This window comes from Zea mays, chromosome 10 (assembly GCF_902167145.1).
Source record: "Zea mays cultivar B73 chromosome 10, Zm-B73-REFERENCE-NAM-5.0, whole genome shotgun sequence".
NCBI classification, from domain to species: domain Eukaryota; kingdom Viridiplantae; phylum Streptophyta; class Magnoliopsida; order Poales; family Poaceae; genus Zea; species Zea mays.
This window is the reverse complement of record NC_050105.1, coordinates 35336797-35354459: the sequence shown is the minus strand read 5'-3', so window position 1 is coordinate 35354459 and position 17663 is coordinate 35336797. Positions and strand designations below refer to the sequence as shown.

Genomic DNA, 17663 nt, shown 5'->3' with positions numbered 1-17663 from the left:
CCTACGTGGGTCGGCGAGGGCTGCCCATTAAGTTCGACGGTACCCACGTTCTTAACCCTTTTCCAGAAAAAAAATAAAAAATACAGAAATGAAAATTATACACACATAATATCACATGCAACACAGAATATCACATACAATACAGATTTCAAACACATGGATATATGTACATATCACAAATTCACAAGTCCAAATATGAACATGGCGGTTTCTTTCGCGGTCAGTCAGCAAACATCACCAGCTATTTCTAGGAATTCAGAATTCCAGATAGGAAGAATGTGCTTCAACTATATAGTACTAGTATCATGCCCGTGCGTTGCGACGGTACATCAATCATATTTGATATGGTCTCTTCTCTTTTGGCAGTTGTATGGCCTGGATATCATCTTTGCTGGCAGCATCTGCTATAACAGTCGTCGAGGCACTTGAGATTGTAACTTTCCGAGCTACGCCAAACTGCTCCACTCTTGTATTCTCAACCAGTAGACCAAGATCTTTGCATTGATATTCAGCCACTATACAAAAGAAACATGCACAAACAGATCATAAAAAACCCACTCGACTTAACTTCTAAGTTCAAGTTAGAAAATTAATGCATATGTTATTTCACAAGGTCCAATCAATTCGTTCACACCGATGAAAATAAATAAAATTATTCAGCATTTAACAAACAGCCTATTCTTCTCAGAATTTACTTTCACAATTACACCCATTGATTTTCTGGTGCGATCAAATTCCATAGTTACTACTCTTATTTGACAAAAAGAATAATAGTGCATTTGGTCCACACCTGATGAGGGTGATGCCTTGATTTCTGAGAAGGTGACTGGGCAGCAACATATTTTAAAATGTTAAAGAAAGTATGTTGTCCTGCCGAAGCAGCCTTCTGAAAATAAAGGACAGCTGTGTTGGTGACAACTGTGTTGGTGGCTCGAGCTCTTAGTTTAAGGAGATTAAACATATGTAGTTCCCTATAATGAAAGGACACATGAGCCTGTGCTAAAAAATATGTAAGATAGAAGAAGCAAAGGACAAACTAAGTACCATTATCTTAGGGTACCACAAGTAAACAAAGAACATCAACTTTGCTTCCGAGTAAAATGGTAGCCTGCAACATGAGCGCACACAATGTTAGGTTCTCATCAATTAACTGAAGAAAATCACAAGCTTAAGCAGTCTCACCATGATATTGTAAAATCTCCCCAAAGTTGTCAACAGGGACACTAAAATCATAGACACAGGAAACAAAAAATGTATGCAAGTGATGAGGAAGGTGCTTTTTAAATAAAAAAATGTATGCATCAAACAAAAAGGAAGAATTTACAACACATTGGTGCAACGACAAGCAATTCACATGGTTATTTCTAGAAACAAACGTAGTTGGTCAATTCCACCAGCAATATGCATTGCAATTTGTATACCTGTTGGGCGGCTGAAATAGATACGTGTCTCGACTTCACGAGCAGAGTAGGAGAGAAGAGGAGCAAACCCTTCAGTTGAATTCAGAAACACAAGGTAATGTTAATCCAAGTCGAAGAAACAATTAACCGTTCTCTAAAGATCATCACCTAGTTCACATGCTGATGAGATCTTACGACTAAATGACTTCCAAGAAATGGTAAAAGTTGATGCAACAAGAAGAGATAGTATAAGTTGGAAGCATAGAAAATAATAAAAATAGAAAAAAACAAAAATGTCTATCAGCAGAGTGAGCAGCAGTCAGCAACACAAGAATGATTACTCACCAACAAACAAATAGCTCATGCAAATCGGAAAGTGCATAGTTGTATCTTTGGCCACGGTGTGCCAAGGTGATCAACAAAAGTAAGATTCAGTTCACAACAACTATTATTAGAAAATATGGTTATTTACTAAACTACAAGAACAAGAACACTTTTCACAAGTAAAATCTCATTGAGTTTTTTTTGTTATGACCGAAACTAGCAATTTAATATAGAGTTTAAAATAGCCTCCTTAAAAACAACATCACCTTAACCTGGACAAGGTAAACAAGAAGAGACAATATAAGTTGGAAGCATAGAAAATAATAAAAATAGGAAAAGAAAACTAAAATGTCTATTAGTAAAGTGAGCAGGCAACAACACAAGAATGATTATTCACCAACAAACAAATAGCTAACAGCGGCTCCCCAAGCAAACATACCATAAGAAGCAGCAAAACAAGGTTGACGTTCAAACATGAATGCCCATTCTTTGCGTGTGGTTTCAATCTACAAGTCACAAGTGTATAGATATTTAAAAGAATAAAGCACACATGACAGGGTGTGATGGAGACGCGAGGAGGGGGCATTGGCGACGCAAGGCGGAGGCCGTTCATGATTCTTGTGCGATATTTATCCACTTGGTCGCAGCAACTGCTGGTGCAGGTCGTTTTTACTAGTGCCCCACTACACTAGGAATTCAGTGACAGCAAATCGAGTCTGCTCCCTCCCCTTCTACTACTAGCAGTTAAGAGTAAGAAACACATGAGTTCTGCAATCCGGATTCTGTTCCTACACCCAATGCCCAAACGTGAGCGAGGATGGAGACTACCAAAGGTAGGTGTCAATATAACTCAAAGTGACATGAACAATGCCTACTCTTTCACACAATCAAGTGTGGAAAGGTCTGCAGGGCGAGAACGATCGCGTTATACTGATTGTGGCGGACAGACAACCGAGTCTGTGTCGTGACAATTCATTACAAGGGAAGAAGGGTATTATCATACAAGCTGGTTACGTGGGATGAATGAGGACACGTACCGGTGGCTACGTACTCTGGAGCTGCATACCCATATGTCCCCATCACCCTGGTTGTGATGTGCGAGTTGCTACTAGTTGGCCCCAGCTTATCAAGGCCGAAACCGGGGAGCTTTGCATTATAGTTCTGCCTCCCCCACACACACCCAAAAAAACACTGTCAACATTCGACCTCAGTAGCGAATTGATATATCAAAGGTACATTGCATAGCATCGAACTTACCACGTCTAAAAGGATGTTAGACGCCTTGAAATCATGGTAGATTACTTGCTTTTCCGATGCATGCAAGAACGCGAGTCCTCGAGCTGCACCAATGGCTATCTTCAGCCTCAGCTCCCAGGACAGGGGGGCACATCCTCCTGAAGGGAAATGCAATTGATTGGCTCCACAATATCAGTGTTTTTTTCCCAGTCAAGTATATGCCCCATGAGATTCTAGTGTAATGAAATGTATTTACGTGTATGCAGTTTCAGATTTGAACCTCTGGAAAACTATGTGACCACATGTGCCCTACATTCCTACTACTGCAAAAGTATTGCATAGGCAGAGGATATGTAGAGTGCATAAGCAAGGTGATTTCCAAAACTTGTTAAGTGAAACGTGCACCGTAAGAACTCACTCCTGAATAGGTGGTTTTCCAAGCTCCCTTTGGCCATGAATTCATACACGAGAAGAAGTTCCTTGTCCTCCCAACAGTAGCCCAAGAGCTTCACTAGGTTCGGATGGGAGAGCCTTCCTAGAAAATTTATCTCCGACTGCAGGTAGGCATCGAGAAGTCTCCATTAGATATGCTTACTAACATCTAGCAAAACAAAGATATTTATTAGACTAAACTAAGAGAACTTAAGTGAGTCAATTGTGGCCACAACAATTTGCAAGAATGTGTGGCACATTGCTGAACTTGTTGTGTTTGCTGAAGACGACACAGCTCAGAAAACAATTTTTTTCCCTTCTCAAAGGCATGGCAACAAACAAAAAGTAACTGCATTGTGATAGACATGTGGCCAGTTGTAATATTGTACAACACTTCCAACAATATGTTCCTGGTCAGCGTTGGACCATCGGCACTACCGAGTAATCGCAGCTGAATTAAACAATCAGCCATCACACATGTACTAAACTGACAGACAGGTCATCAGCATTAAAACAAAGCATAAAGAACCATAAAGGGTGCAGTGGTCAGGCGAACCTTCAAAATCTTTTGTGCTCCTTTTAAGCTCTCTGCATTAGTGATGTATGAGAAGAAATTGAACTACATCTGTAGCTAACAACAAAGCAATTGTTTTGCTTGTACTACCATGTACCATCATCAGGAGCAATCAAAACCAAGTCAAGGCCCCGATCTTATACTATTCTTATACTAGGCACCCTCTATTGCAAGATTATTGTCATTGTTATTTAATACGTAGTACTAGATTATATAGAAGCGAAAAAAGGAACATGATTTTGTTTACCTGCCATTCCTCAAACCCCTGCATGCTCTTCTAGTTGAGCTTCTTGACCGCGACAACCATGCCGGTGCCATTCCTGCTCGGCGCCATGGTCTTCTCATCCACCCACCCTTTGTAGACTCTCCCGAACCCTCCTTCGCCGAGGACGCTATCCGAACTTAAGTTCTTGGTGGTCGTCTTGAGCTCTATGAATGTGAAGGTGCGGAGGTTGGGCGCCTCGAGGATCTGGCCATCGGAGTACTTGACCCCCTCGTCAAACCCGCCGCCGGTGCTGCGGCTGCCGGCGGATGCCATGAAGCTGCTGCCCACGGAGGAAAGTTTCCTCGACCAGGACAGGCCGCCCCAGCCTCAGGATCCATGAATTGGAAGAATCAGATGAAAAGCTAGAGGAGAAAGAAGAGATGAAGAAGGGAAAAACAAAACAAAGCGCTCGGGTGCTTGATTGATGCAGGTCCTCACCTGGGCTAGACGGCCTGAAATCCTCAGCCACCCGGTCCTTCCCGGAGCCACCGCAGATGTTCCCTGCTGCAGTGGGGCGGCGGGGCGCGGTGGGCCGGCTGCGCGCGAGCAGGCGGAGGCGGGGCGCTGGCGGGGTGGCACGGTGGGCCGGCGAGGCATCGGGGCACGCGCGGCCGGTTTCTGGCGGCGGCGGCGGGACCGCGGGGTGGAGAGGGCTGGCCGCGCTGGTGGCGGCGCGCGAGCCTGCGCGTGGCGGGGCGGGCGCGGGATGGAGGCGGGGCGCGCGTGGCGAGATTGTGGCGGCGGGCTGGCGGCTTTGCGGGTAGCTTCGGGCGCGCGCCGCGGTGTCGACAGTGAAAAGAAGACAGATGGGCGGGGTGAGAGAAATTTAGGTTTTAGGTTAAGTTCAACGGGGTCCACGTGGCCCACGAATTTAAGTTAAGAACGTGGGTATCCAAGTTCATAATTGTGGTGGAACCGCCCGAAATATTCCAGCTTTAGTGCCCAAGTCGCACCCTTAAGGGCAGCAACACACTTAAACAGGAATAACCCGTCAGTCCCTCGGATCTAGTCCGATAAAGCCACTTACCAGGATCAAATACCACTAGCTCACACGAAGGTGAGGCACAGAGAAATACAATAAAACATAATACCACAAATTTAATAAGTATCATTAGTGATTACATTATTGGAGTTTCAGAAATAATAACCATAAATTTTAATGCAGCGGAAATAACTAACGGAGAAAACCGAGTAACATGGCGAAGACTAGCCACGCTACTCCTCCTGGTCCTCTCCTGCGGAAGTAGTAACCCACTCGACCGTCTATCCCGGTGGCAGGAATGGAGGCCAAGTCACACCATCAACCAATTCAACCTAAGGAGTACCTGCAAAAATTATGCCACAAGCAAGGCTGAGTATACTAATACTCAGCTAGACTTACCCGGTGTGAGGAGTCTACTCCTCTACCTCTAGACATGCAGCTGTTTGGCTGAGGGGTTTGGTTTGCCAAAAGCACTAGCTGAGTCTAAAAACAAGTTTTAGCTTTCCAAGTTTTAGTAGAATCCTTTAGACTAGATGTGTACCTAGCTAATCATACATGGTATCAAACATTTTATCAATCAACATCTTTTGCCAGTCAACTCATTTCCACTTATTACTCAATGTAGCAGCATGGATCAAGCAGTCTCATTAGCTACGAGAAGGAGACGATTCGAATCGAGTTTTTAAACCTTGCAAGGTAAACCTAAACACACGACGTGGCGAAACACTCCGTCCCCACACACATCAACCGTCCCCATCGATTCCCCGTCAGCAGATCAGGGCTCACCGCCTTGGCGTACAATGCCTCACTGACCCCGATTGCCGTCGTGCAGTGACCGCACTTGTACCTACCATAACCGGAATGGGAGACCACGTCTCAGGTCGCGTGAGGGGATATGACCACTGCTAGGTTCACTCAGGTACTAGGCTTACCGATTTACCATATTTCTCGGCATGTGCTTAGTACATTCAAACGCTTGACACACGGTACCACACTTTAATCCTTATTCCAATTCCCGTCTCGTAGACAACGCATCCCCATGGACCGTTGTCCACAGACTATCATCATTATGATATCAAAATGGATACAACCAATTCCTGACCTCGCGCGAGTGCTAGAAAAATCACTCGACTTCTACCGAGATCCCTAATTAATAAAGCAGCTACTCGACCTAGCATACTAGTATCCATCACAAAAGGATTCCTGAGATCATGCAACTAGGGTTTCAAACAACTCCTACACTTAAGTGCACATTCAATCTTACAATCATTAAGTGTAGTAAAATAGCATAATAAATAGGTTATGCATAAAACCGGGGCTTGCCTTTAATTTAACACTTAGATAGTGTTTGCTGGGGGGGGGGGTACTCGCTTGGCGAGCATCCACTGGTTATGTCCATTCTTCAGGTCATCCACCAACTGCATCTTGTGGTTGGCACCACACCACTTGCACGATCATCATCTCTCGGTCCTAAATGAGATGCAAGATGCATATGTATGAATACAATGAAATAGCACAAGATACTTTAAGTACACGCTATCGAATTGAACACTAAGTAGCAAGACATCACAAGCAACCACACACACTAGCGTTAACTAACTACATATCGTCGAACGCACAACATTAACACCACTAAAAAGACGACAAACATTTTGGATATTTACGCAACACAATACTACATCACAATTAACAAGAGAAAGAAACGTATAAAAACATGACACATATGTTATTTCAAGCTTAGCCATGGCAATTCTATATTAATTTAGTGCTAACCAACCATTTTTAGCCAAAAGGGTGAACTAACAATCAAATAGGCACTAGCAGAATTTTTGGACAGCAATACAGCAGTCACTTCTTTTGATCATAACTTTTCAATTATTAGTTCAAAAATTTTAAACTAGGACTTTCTGGAAAGCTTAGAAAGTGTTCTACAATTTTGGTATTATCATCTCAATATGATTAGACTCTTAGCAAGGTCGAATTGTGCAAACACAGCAGCTCTGTCCAGATTTGGACATATTCAGACTTGCAGCTTCAAAAATTCACAACTAAAGATTCAGACATCCAAACAAAGTGATCCTAGACTTTCTGGAAAGCTAATTAAATGTTCTACAAATTATTTATAAACATCCCAAGGTGATTCAATATTTAACTAAGGATAAACATCACTAAAAGACTGTGCTGTCCAGAACTAGACAGATTCAGTTTTCATACTTTAAACATCCATAACTTAATCTTCAGACCACCAAAAATAGTGATCCGAGACTTTTTGGAAATCTCAGCAAAAGCACTACATAACTTTTATAATCACCAAGAAGTGATTCCAGGTTTAACTAAATCAAATATTACAGTTTTCGAAATCTGTTCTAACAGTGGACAGAACACAGCAACCAATTTGTAAAATTCATAACTCTTAAACCGTCAGGACTATGGTTATGAAACTTTAACACAAGCAAAAAGATAAAAGCATCTACAACTTTCTTATAACAACCATGAACAGATTGCAACATTAAATTGAGCAAACAATGCAGTTTCTGAAATCTGTACAAAATTTGGACAGATTCAGTAACTGAATTTATGAACAGCATAACTCCTAAACTGTCAGACCTATGGCTGTCAAATTTTAACACCAGCAAGATAATAAAGTTATCTACCACTTTTCTATAGCACATATCTAAAGAAAACACAATTTAGTTCATCAAACATACAACACAACTAAAACAGTGCGTGCAGTCTAAAACAGCAATCAATAAATTTCAGCTCCTATATAATTTAAGAATCGCCGCGTTCGAGTGACTTGAATTACTCTAACGCTTTACTATTTATTCGAGTTAAGACAATCAATTAGAACCAACAAGTCGACTTGCAAATTTTATTCAAGTCATTTAGTGCACTAAAATTACTGCAACCAATTAACAATGCATTCTTCACGATAATCACTCAACAATTTACGTTTTAAATTAGACATCACATGAGCACTACTACTTTTTACCCGCGATCATAACCATACGCATTTAGACCACAACAAGTAATTCATCGTAACTACGAGCTTAACCAAAGCCATCTAACAAGTTGATTAACCAAAGGAATGGCATAGCCCGCCATACGACATACACGTCGGCTTGCCTATTATTATCGTAGTCCGAGACACCACATATATATAAATATATATATATCACAATCACTTACGCCATCGACTCCTACTTAACATGAGTTGGCTAATGACGTGACTATTTCCTAATTATCAACCTACACCACCTTTCACCATTTTTGGATAACCTGCGAGACATACAGCTAGTGTAATACATCTCAAGTTCATTCAACCCATCAGTAGAGCACTAGCGCATTTCAGAAAATTTCCTAAGACTACGACGACAAGGCATCGATCTTATCATGCACATAAAAGCATCACAAGCGTGTTTACGGAACCTATCGGTTAACTTGATCGACACACTACCCATGTTCTTTGCCTTTCCAATTTTATCGCACAACAAGAATCATCCCCATTTGCCAACGACACCAATAATACCTACCGACCTATGGTTTACCACCCGAGCACAGTTACACGTCGCACATTAGTTTCTAACATGATTCTCTCATAACTCGTAATTCAACTACTCACTAACCATAAATCACGCACGACGACTACCACCTCCACTGATTTATTTATTTGGAACACCGCCTGCCTAGCGTACCACTAGTACCCCACATTTTGACTCCAGCTCAATAATACATCCTTTATTCGATTATACAACAGCGACCTAAGCGTCGTGTTACCCAATGTGTACATCTTTTCTCGTTGCGAGTATAACCATATCACGACATATACCCGCACACCTCAAACAAATATCTCACGCCACCACTACTATATCACACCACGGCACTCACACACCTACGTGCACTAATTAAATCCTCGCATCCCATGTATTTCCAATCTACTCATCACATTAAACAACACAACATGTTTGCTTACCAAAACGTGAAGGCAACCTTGCTACGACATATAACCAAAACATTTTTATACCCACACACACTCCAACACCAATGTACACCACATTGACTAAAATATAATTGTACAAACTACAAATCGCACACATCAAACAACACATCGCATATTTTTCCTACCAAGATATAAAAACATCGAAGTTCTTTTCTACTTCATTTTCCTTTGTACACGCTTCCCTTCATACAAATGTATTTTCACACACATAATCACACATGCACGTCATCGACCAAAACCTAATTAGACTAACTACATTTCGCATACATCGAATAAACTCTTGTTCTCCAATCGCAAACGCGATCCTACCAATGCGCATAACCGAAACATTTTACACACATCCATTCAAAATAATTAATCGAGTCGATTGAGAGCGGCATGCATCGGCTCACCATAAACAACCCAATCGGTGTTTGTAAGGACGATGGCGATTCCGATTTGTGCATCGCTATGAACATCGACGAGCGTCAAGCGGCTTGCCTTCTTCTCCACGCAAAACACGGGGTTCCTTTCCTCCACCAAACACAAACAAAACAACACACATACACAATTAATCATAGGAAAATAATGCCGATGCGGAATCGAACAAGGATTGACGTGGTCTCACCAGGGGTGAACAACGGCGATGATGGGGCTGCGCAAAAACAGCAACCAACCGGTGAGCGCCGACGGTGCTGCAACAACACGTCTCCCTCGACATTTTGCCGAACACTTGGCACGCGCGCAGCGCTGGCAGCGAGGAAGCAAGGGGAGGTGACGGGGCTACAGGAACAGCGGCGTTTCACCATGGAGGAGCTGCGCAGCGTTGGGGAAAAGCAGAAGCTCGCTGCAAGGGGGCTGCTCATCCATGGAGATGTGGTCGGGGCGAGCAGCGCGGCGAGGGCATTAGCTCCCTGTTCTAGCGCCTAGGACAGGGGGTTCATCGGTCTGCACTGCGGCTGAAAAGGGACGCCATGGGGCTAGAGTCGAGCTACTGGGCGCCGGCCATGGAGAGGAGGAGCAGGGGCGCCATGGATGGGAGCTGGAAATTAGGGCACCCTGGATAGGGAGAGAGCTCCTACTGCTGAGCTCCATGGCTAGATGGATGAGTTTGAGGAGGCAATGCCAGAGAGGCAGCCATGGGAGGCCCATGGAGCTGTGTTGCTGCTATGGGGAGGAAGAAAATGACGTGGGTGAGAGAAACCAGGAAACACCAGCGCGTTCACCATGGGAGTCGACGGGAGGAGCGCCAAGCACAAGGGGCAGAGGGAGGCGCTGGCTTGAGGAAGAAGAAGGAGAGGAGGGATGGACGCCATGGCTGCTGGCTTGCTCCCTGCTGGCCGCCGTGGGGGAGAAGAGACAAGGAAAAGAAAGTGGCGGCTAGGGAAAAGTGAGGGGTGGGAGTGAAAAATTGCCAAGTGCAAGAGAGGGGCACTTCTATTTATAGACATGGGCTAGGGTTTTCTTAGTGGGCCAAATGGGCTGGGTTGGGCTTGGCCCAAAACACGAAATCAGGCTACGCTAAATATTTTCCAGAATAAAAATGCTCTTGCGGAATTCGTCTCAATAGAGAATAGAGCGAAATACAGTTCGGACGAACGGACGATTGAGCGATTAACTCGGCCGAGGGTTTGATTTGATTTCGCTCAAAAATAATTCCCTACGCGTGATTCGAAAATAAATCGTCCCGAGATTTGATCGGCTTTGGATTTTTTTATCGGAGAAGGCGAATCGTGGTAATTTAAAATCGCTGTCGATACGGGGTTTTGAGTTCGGTTCGGACATGAGATATTTAGCCGAGTCGGATAAATTTGATTTGATGACGACATATTGAGCATTTCGTTTGAGAGTACGGAGTCGGATTAATTTTTGGACATAGATCGAACATCGAGAAATCAGAGTCGGACACAGCTCGACTAGCAGCTGTCGAGCGTTTGATTAAACGAGCTTTAGATGAGTTTGATAAATTGAGAATGGTTATCGAGTTTGCATTCGTTCCGAGAAATAAAAGTTTTAACAGGCTCCAAATTCGGCCTTCTGTGAAATTGAATAATTCTGAATTCGGTGAAATGTGAATGAATAATCTGGATAGTCAGAGACATATGCAAGCGAGAAATAGAATTTTTCACTGAGCATCTGAGATTAGGATAAATCTCCCGACATAACGCGAAATTGACACCTGGGGTGTCACAATAATACTATAAGTTCGACGGTTTTCCTACGGGCCCACGAATTTAATATAAGAACGTGGGTACCCACGTTCTTAAATTAACCCACGAACATAACTCAATTAAGAACGTCGGTACCCACGTTCTTAAATTAACCCACGAACTTTTATTAGTTTCTTGTAGTGTCTGGGCAACAAACTCAACAGACACAACCTGCTCGTCCTCAAGCAAGCACCCCAGCAGGACCTGTTGCTCGTAATACCTCCACCAACATATCATGCTTCAAGTGTGGACAGTTTGGACAGTACGCCAACTATTGTCCCAACATGGCCACTTACACTACTCCGGCTCCAATGAAGCAAGGACAAGCCTCGGTAGGCAAGAGTCAGCCCTTATCTGTCAATAGGGGGCAGGTCAACCATGCAGAAGTACAGGCTGAACCTGGTGAACTTGAAAACCAAGAAGAAGTGTTGGGTGAAGATGAAGAAGTTGGTGAAGAAGGCAATGAACAACATGATTAGAATAAATATAATCATATAAACATATATATAGAGCACTATTTGTAGACCGAAGTAATACCTTAGTAGCTAGTATTTACTATTTTAGGAATAATAATAAGGTCTATTTGACCATATGTTTTGCTAATAAGTTGTGCATCATATTGAGATTTTTGTTTGTGCATATGTTTTGAGACAAAAAAGAGATATATCCTTTTACTTACTAATCTCGAGGACGAGATTTCTTTTAAGGGGGAGGGAGGATTTGTAATACCCAAATTTTGGGCTATAAAAATATATATAATCTTTGGATAAAGTCTTGAAAACATAAAAGACCATGGGATTACTTGTTCCTTTTTCCTTCTTTTTACATATCCAAATAAGGAGATCAAGTTAGGCCATTCATGATTATTTTAATAAAAGGAAGGATGCATTCCATGCTGAATTATTTACTGCTGCACTTGACTTTGTGAAATTGGGAATTGAAAAGAATTCAAATTTAGATGAAGCCATAGAAATAAAACAAAGAAATAAAGAAAAAAAGATAACACCAATCGGACCAAATCCTTGAAATCGGCCCACTCCACCTCGCTCGGTCCACACTCCCAATCTCTCACTACCGGCCCATTTTCCCTTCATCACCGCGTGGCCCATATTTCTTGGCGCACTCGCACTCCCTGGCGGGTGGACCCACCGGCGTCGGCTCTTCTCCTCGTAATAACAGAACCCCGCGAACGATTGTGTCGTGGCCGCCATGGATGTTCTCCCGGAGATCTCGTGGGTGGTTGCTTGCTTGGACTCTAGGGTATATAAGGCTCCTATTATTCCCCCTCTTTTCCTCCCTAGTTAAAGCCGTCACCAAATCATGCGCCTGTGTGCACCGTTGGCCGAATCAAGTGGTGACCGGAGCACCAGCGCGGGCGCTCCGCCGTGCACCGTCCTGTTTGTGTGAACAACCTTCTCGGCTCCTTCATCTCCGGTAGGGAACCACACTCGAATCGCCCTACCCTCTGCTGCGCATAGAGCCATTTAGGTTGTAGGATGGAGCCCTGGCGCGAGGGGGAGGTTGGTGTTCCCCGGTGTTGGTGTCGCCGCATGTAGATTCCGACCGTCGCAGGGCGCGGTCGGGCGTGGGGGTGTCCCTATCCGTTGATCGGTAAATGGGCTGCTAGGATTTAGTTGGTCGTGTATTAGATGCTGGTCGTTGATCTCCGCATGGACAGACAGGATTAGATGAAGCATACCCCTTCACCTATTTCGAATATGAGCCGTTGAAACTAATCTGGTCGGTCCCGATGTGATCTTGCATATTTAAAAACTAGGCCGTAGATTATTGATCCGGTGGTCCTTGTTGTGTACCTGTTCGGGGCCGACAGGATTTAATCTGGGCCGTTCCTGTCGATCGAATGGTCGAGATTTAACCATACTCTTTCACCGTGACGAATTTGCAAAAGAGACCCTCCACTCTATATAAACCAACTCGCGATCCTTCCTAAGTCAAAACAAATTGCAGCCGAGCCCAGAAAATTATGTTTTAGCCCCTGCGTTCTCGAGAATTAATGCTCGCAGTCCTGGGTGATCAGAATTTTTATAAAATCAATTCTAGAATTAATTTGTAATATGAAATTAATATAAACACTTAGAAAATCCATAACTACTCTGTTTCAACCCCGATTTGACCCGTTCAAATTGCGTTAGTTTCGTATAAATATTTACTACGCAGTAGCAACACCAAATATATTATATCGCATACTTTTCTAATTAGGTAACTAATTTGATTAATCTATGTTCATTGGATTAGCTTTTCTAAGATTAATATAGTGTTCTGATCTTATAGTTATAATTTGACTAAAGGATAATCTTTAATCAAGTTATAATCTAGATTAAAGTTGAGTTAATTATTTATAAAATAATCTCTCATATGATGTATACTAATCAGTCCATAATGTGGTTTAAAATTTAAATCATGTAGATCTTCCATAAATCATAACTTTATAACCGTAACTCCAAATTTAGTGATTCTCAAACCCATGATCTCATTACGACCCATAGAATATTATTATGCAGTTTAATCTTATGTTTAGTGTGATGTTAATTTTGCATATAACCTGTTTGTTTGTATTGCTATGTCTAGCGTGAGGTTACCAGTCATCTGAAGATCATCATGGTACCTGGGAAACTTGAGTCTCAGGCAACTTGTTCCCTTGATCACTTCTTTTTACCTAATAATGTTCATTATTAATCACAGTGACATGCTCAGGTTAATTTGATGGGACCTAATAGGTTTCCCTAGCATTGTTTATTCCCCTCTTTGCAAACAGATGAATTATTGCGTAGATTTGCTATTGCTCTACCTGGGTTTGGGAAACTAATGTTCAATATGATCATGTTCCAATTATGTTGTTGTTTAATTATTGTTCATGATAAGATCATATTATTAATTGGAAAATGGAGAACCACATAGGAAAACAGTGCTACCACAAGGGTGGTATGTGACGCCCTTGGTTGACTAATTAGGAAAGCTAGTGGAGGACTATCTTACCCGAAAGGGGCAAGGGCAGTAGCGGAGTGGTCAGTGTAGGGAGGTCCTCGGGTCGGTTTTGCTGCGATGGCGGTCAGGTGAGGGATCCCTGCATTGGAGCTTTCTAGAAACTGTAGTGGGTTTTCTGAAGCTAGTGGAACTTTGTAAAGGCCTCATAGTGTTACCCTGCCTCGCCTCCTTGGTACAAGTGTATGGGATTCATGACCCCTTGGCAGATGGGTAACATGACTTGTGGATAAAGATGCACAACCTCTATAGAGTGTAAAACTGGTATATCAGCCGTGCTCACGGTCATGAGCAGCTTGGACCCTCACATGAGTAATTTATGGAACTAAATTCAATTTGTCATATGCATTGCATCGCGAGTGTTGTTATCAATTTTGATCTATGACTTATTTGGGTTGGTATCTACTTATACTTAGCAATTGCTAATAAAATTTTGACCAACTTTAAAAGCAATGCTCATCTTTAACCATCCTCTTTGGTAAGCCTTACACTTCACATGAGCTCCCACCTTTGGTGAGTTCATGCACATTATTCCCCACAACTTGTTGAGCGATGAACGTATGTGAGCTCACCCTTGCTGTCTCACACCCCCACAGGTCAAGAATAGGTACCGCAGGATGAGGCGCATGGAGGATGATGTGACGTGATCGTGAGAGGTCTAGGTCATCGTCTCCCAGTCAACTTTGGGTCACTGGATCGTTGTCTTCATATGATGTAATTATTTAACTATTTTGTACAGAACTCCTTTATATATTAATGTTGTGACATTCATTTCTGTACCATGAGTCATCATATGTGTAATACTTGGTCCTAACACACGTGATGATTATGTTCGCGCCCGGGTCTTGGTGGCCCCGAAACTCGGGTGTGACAATCGGTGATGTGATTTTCTTGCTTGATACTTTTCACTATGATATCATCGACATATGTTAGAACATTCCTGTCATTCTGAGAGCAAATAACTTCAGCAGTCATCCTACTGAAGCTTCCTCCGGCATTCTTGAGCCCCTCGGGCATCCGAAGGTAGCAGTAGGTCCCACTAGGGGTTATGAATCTTGTCTTAGGCTCGTCTTCCTAGCTTCTTCATCCAGATTTGATGATAACCTAAATAGCAATCCAATAGACTCATGAGCTCCGAAGTAGCTGCTGCATCCACTAGGGAATCTATTCTTGGCAAAGGGAACTCATCCTTCGGACATGCCTTGTTGAGGTCCATAAAATCAATGACATCCTGCACTTTCCATTAGCCTTCTTCACCATCACAGTATTGGCTAACCACTCTAGATATGTCACCTCTCTAATTACTCCGACACTCAGAAGTCTTTTGACTTTGTTTCTTACACCTTCAGCTTTGTCATCGGACATCTTTCGAAGCTTTTGCTTCCTTGGCCTGATAGCCGGATCTACACTAAGTGAATGCTCAATGACATCTCTGTTAACACCACAAAGATCATTAGCCGACCAAGCAAATACATCCTTGTTGTTAAACAGAAACCTCAACAAAGTTTTTTCTTGTTCACTAGACAATTGAGACCCCAGCAACACCTTTTGCTCTACTATGTCTTCACACAGAAGCATGGGCTTCGGCTGATCTGCTGAGGCAGCCTTATCTCTTTTATGCTTATATTATTGATGAGCTTTGGCTTCATCTATGTTATGGATGGCTTTTGAATCTGTCCAGTTCCCTTCGGCCCTTCTAGCAGTCTCTTGACTCCCATGCACATCGATAGGACCTTGGTCAGAAGGTATCTTCATGCACAGATATGCTACGTGAAGTATTGCTTCAAAAGCGTTCAACGTCCCAAGACCAATTATTGTATTGTAAGGATAATCCATATCGATAATGTCGAATACAACTTGCTCTGTTCTTGTGTTGTGAATATATCCGAAGGTGATTGGCATTGTTATCTTCCCGAGTGCCACTATCTGCCTTCCTCTGAAGCCACATAGGGGGTGTGTTGCATCATGTATCTTATTATCTTGCTCCTACATTTGCCTAAAGGCTTTTGCAAAGATGATATCTACTGCACTGCCTATGTCTACAAGGACATTGTGAACCAGAAACCCCTTGATAACACAAGATATAACCATTGCATCATTGTGAGGGTAGTCCTTGAGCTGAAGGTCCTCCTCAGAGAAGGTGATTGGTATATGAGACCACTTGGACTTAATGAACGGTCCCTGCACTCCAACATGTTGTACTCTTCTTTGTGCCTCCTTCTTCTGCTTCTTATTAGCTGGTTCAGAACTTGAACCACCTGTCATTGTGAGCATCAGCTTTGTAGCCGAAGGTGCCACGGTTTGGGTTCTTTGCGAAGCCATTGTCGCGGTTGTGGAAGTGAGTTCACCGGAGGTGAGCGCCAATGTTGGTCACTTGTTCTCAAATGTTGTGAATCAAGAACAAGGCAACACGATTGTTAAGTATTAAGGACCTTCATCCTCCGAAGCATTGCACTGTGTTTGTCGTTTTAGCTTTCTAACTCTGCGATCGCAATTGTTTTTGAGCTTCGGCTTTTTTGCAATCGTTGCTGGAATGGCCGAAGAGAAGTAAAGCGTGGATCCCGGTCTGGCTGGTTTCTTCGAAGCCATGGAAAGGACTAATGTTGAGAAGATTACTAATGAGATTCTAGCTGGACTGTCTAGAGACTCGAGTTACAGCGAGAGTTTTGATGTTGAGAGTGACAATGATGATGCCGAAGATCGGCCATGGAGGCCAAGTCATGTTGTGTTTGGAAAATCGACCGTTAGAAAGGGACAAATTGAAGCAATGAAGGGCAAATAATTTCATGATGTATCCATCGTGAAGGCTGGAGGAGAGAACACTATTCCTCTTCCTAACACTGACGAAGTGGTTGTTTTCAAGAGCTTTATGAGGGTTGGCCTTCGGTTTCCTCTACATAAGATGCTAGTTGAAGTGCTAAAAAGATTCGAAATATAGCTTCATCAGCTTACTTGTCGCGCGAAGAAGCGCACGACAGCACATGCAATCTAAACTGAAATTAAGACGAGTTGTCGTGCGACGAGGCACGCGACAGCACATATGAATTAAACTGAAATTAGGATGGACCGTCACTCAGTGAAGCGTGCGACAGCACACTTGAACTAAACTTGAAATTAGAATGAATCGTCGTGCGACGAAGCGCGCGACGCAACACTTGAATTAAATATGAAATTAACACCAAGTGTCACATGACGAAGCGTGCAACGACACACACTAATTAAACTGACTTTAAAACGAAACGTCACGCGACGACGCGC

The 17663-nt window shown here is 43.0% G+C and overlaps 1 pseudogene; it reads right to left on the bottom strand.

The window, feature by feature from the left end:
• Positions 1-333: 333 nt before the first annotated feature.
• LOC103642376 (probable serine/threonine-protein kinase PIX13) lies at positions 334-10508 on the bottom strand (annotated as a pseudogene).
• Between the last annotated feature and the right edge of the window lie 7155 nt (positions 10509-17663).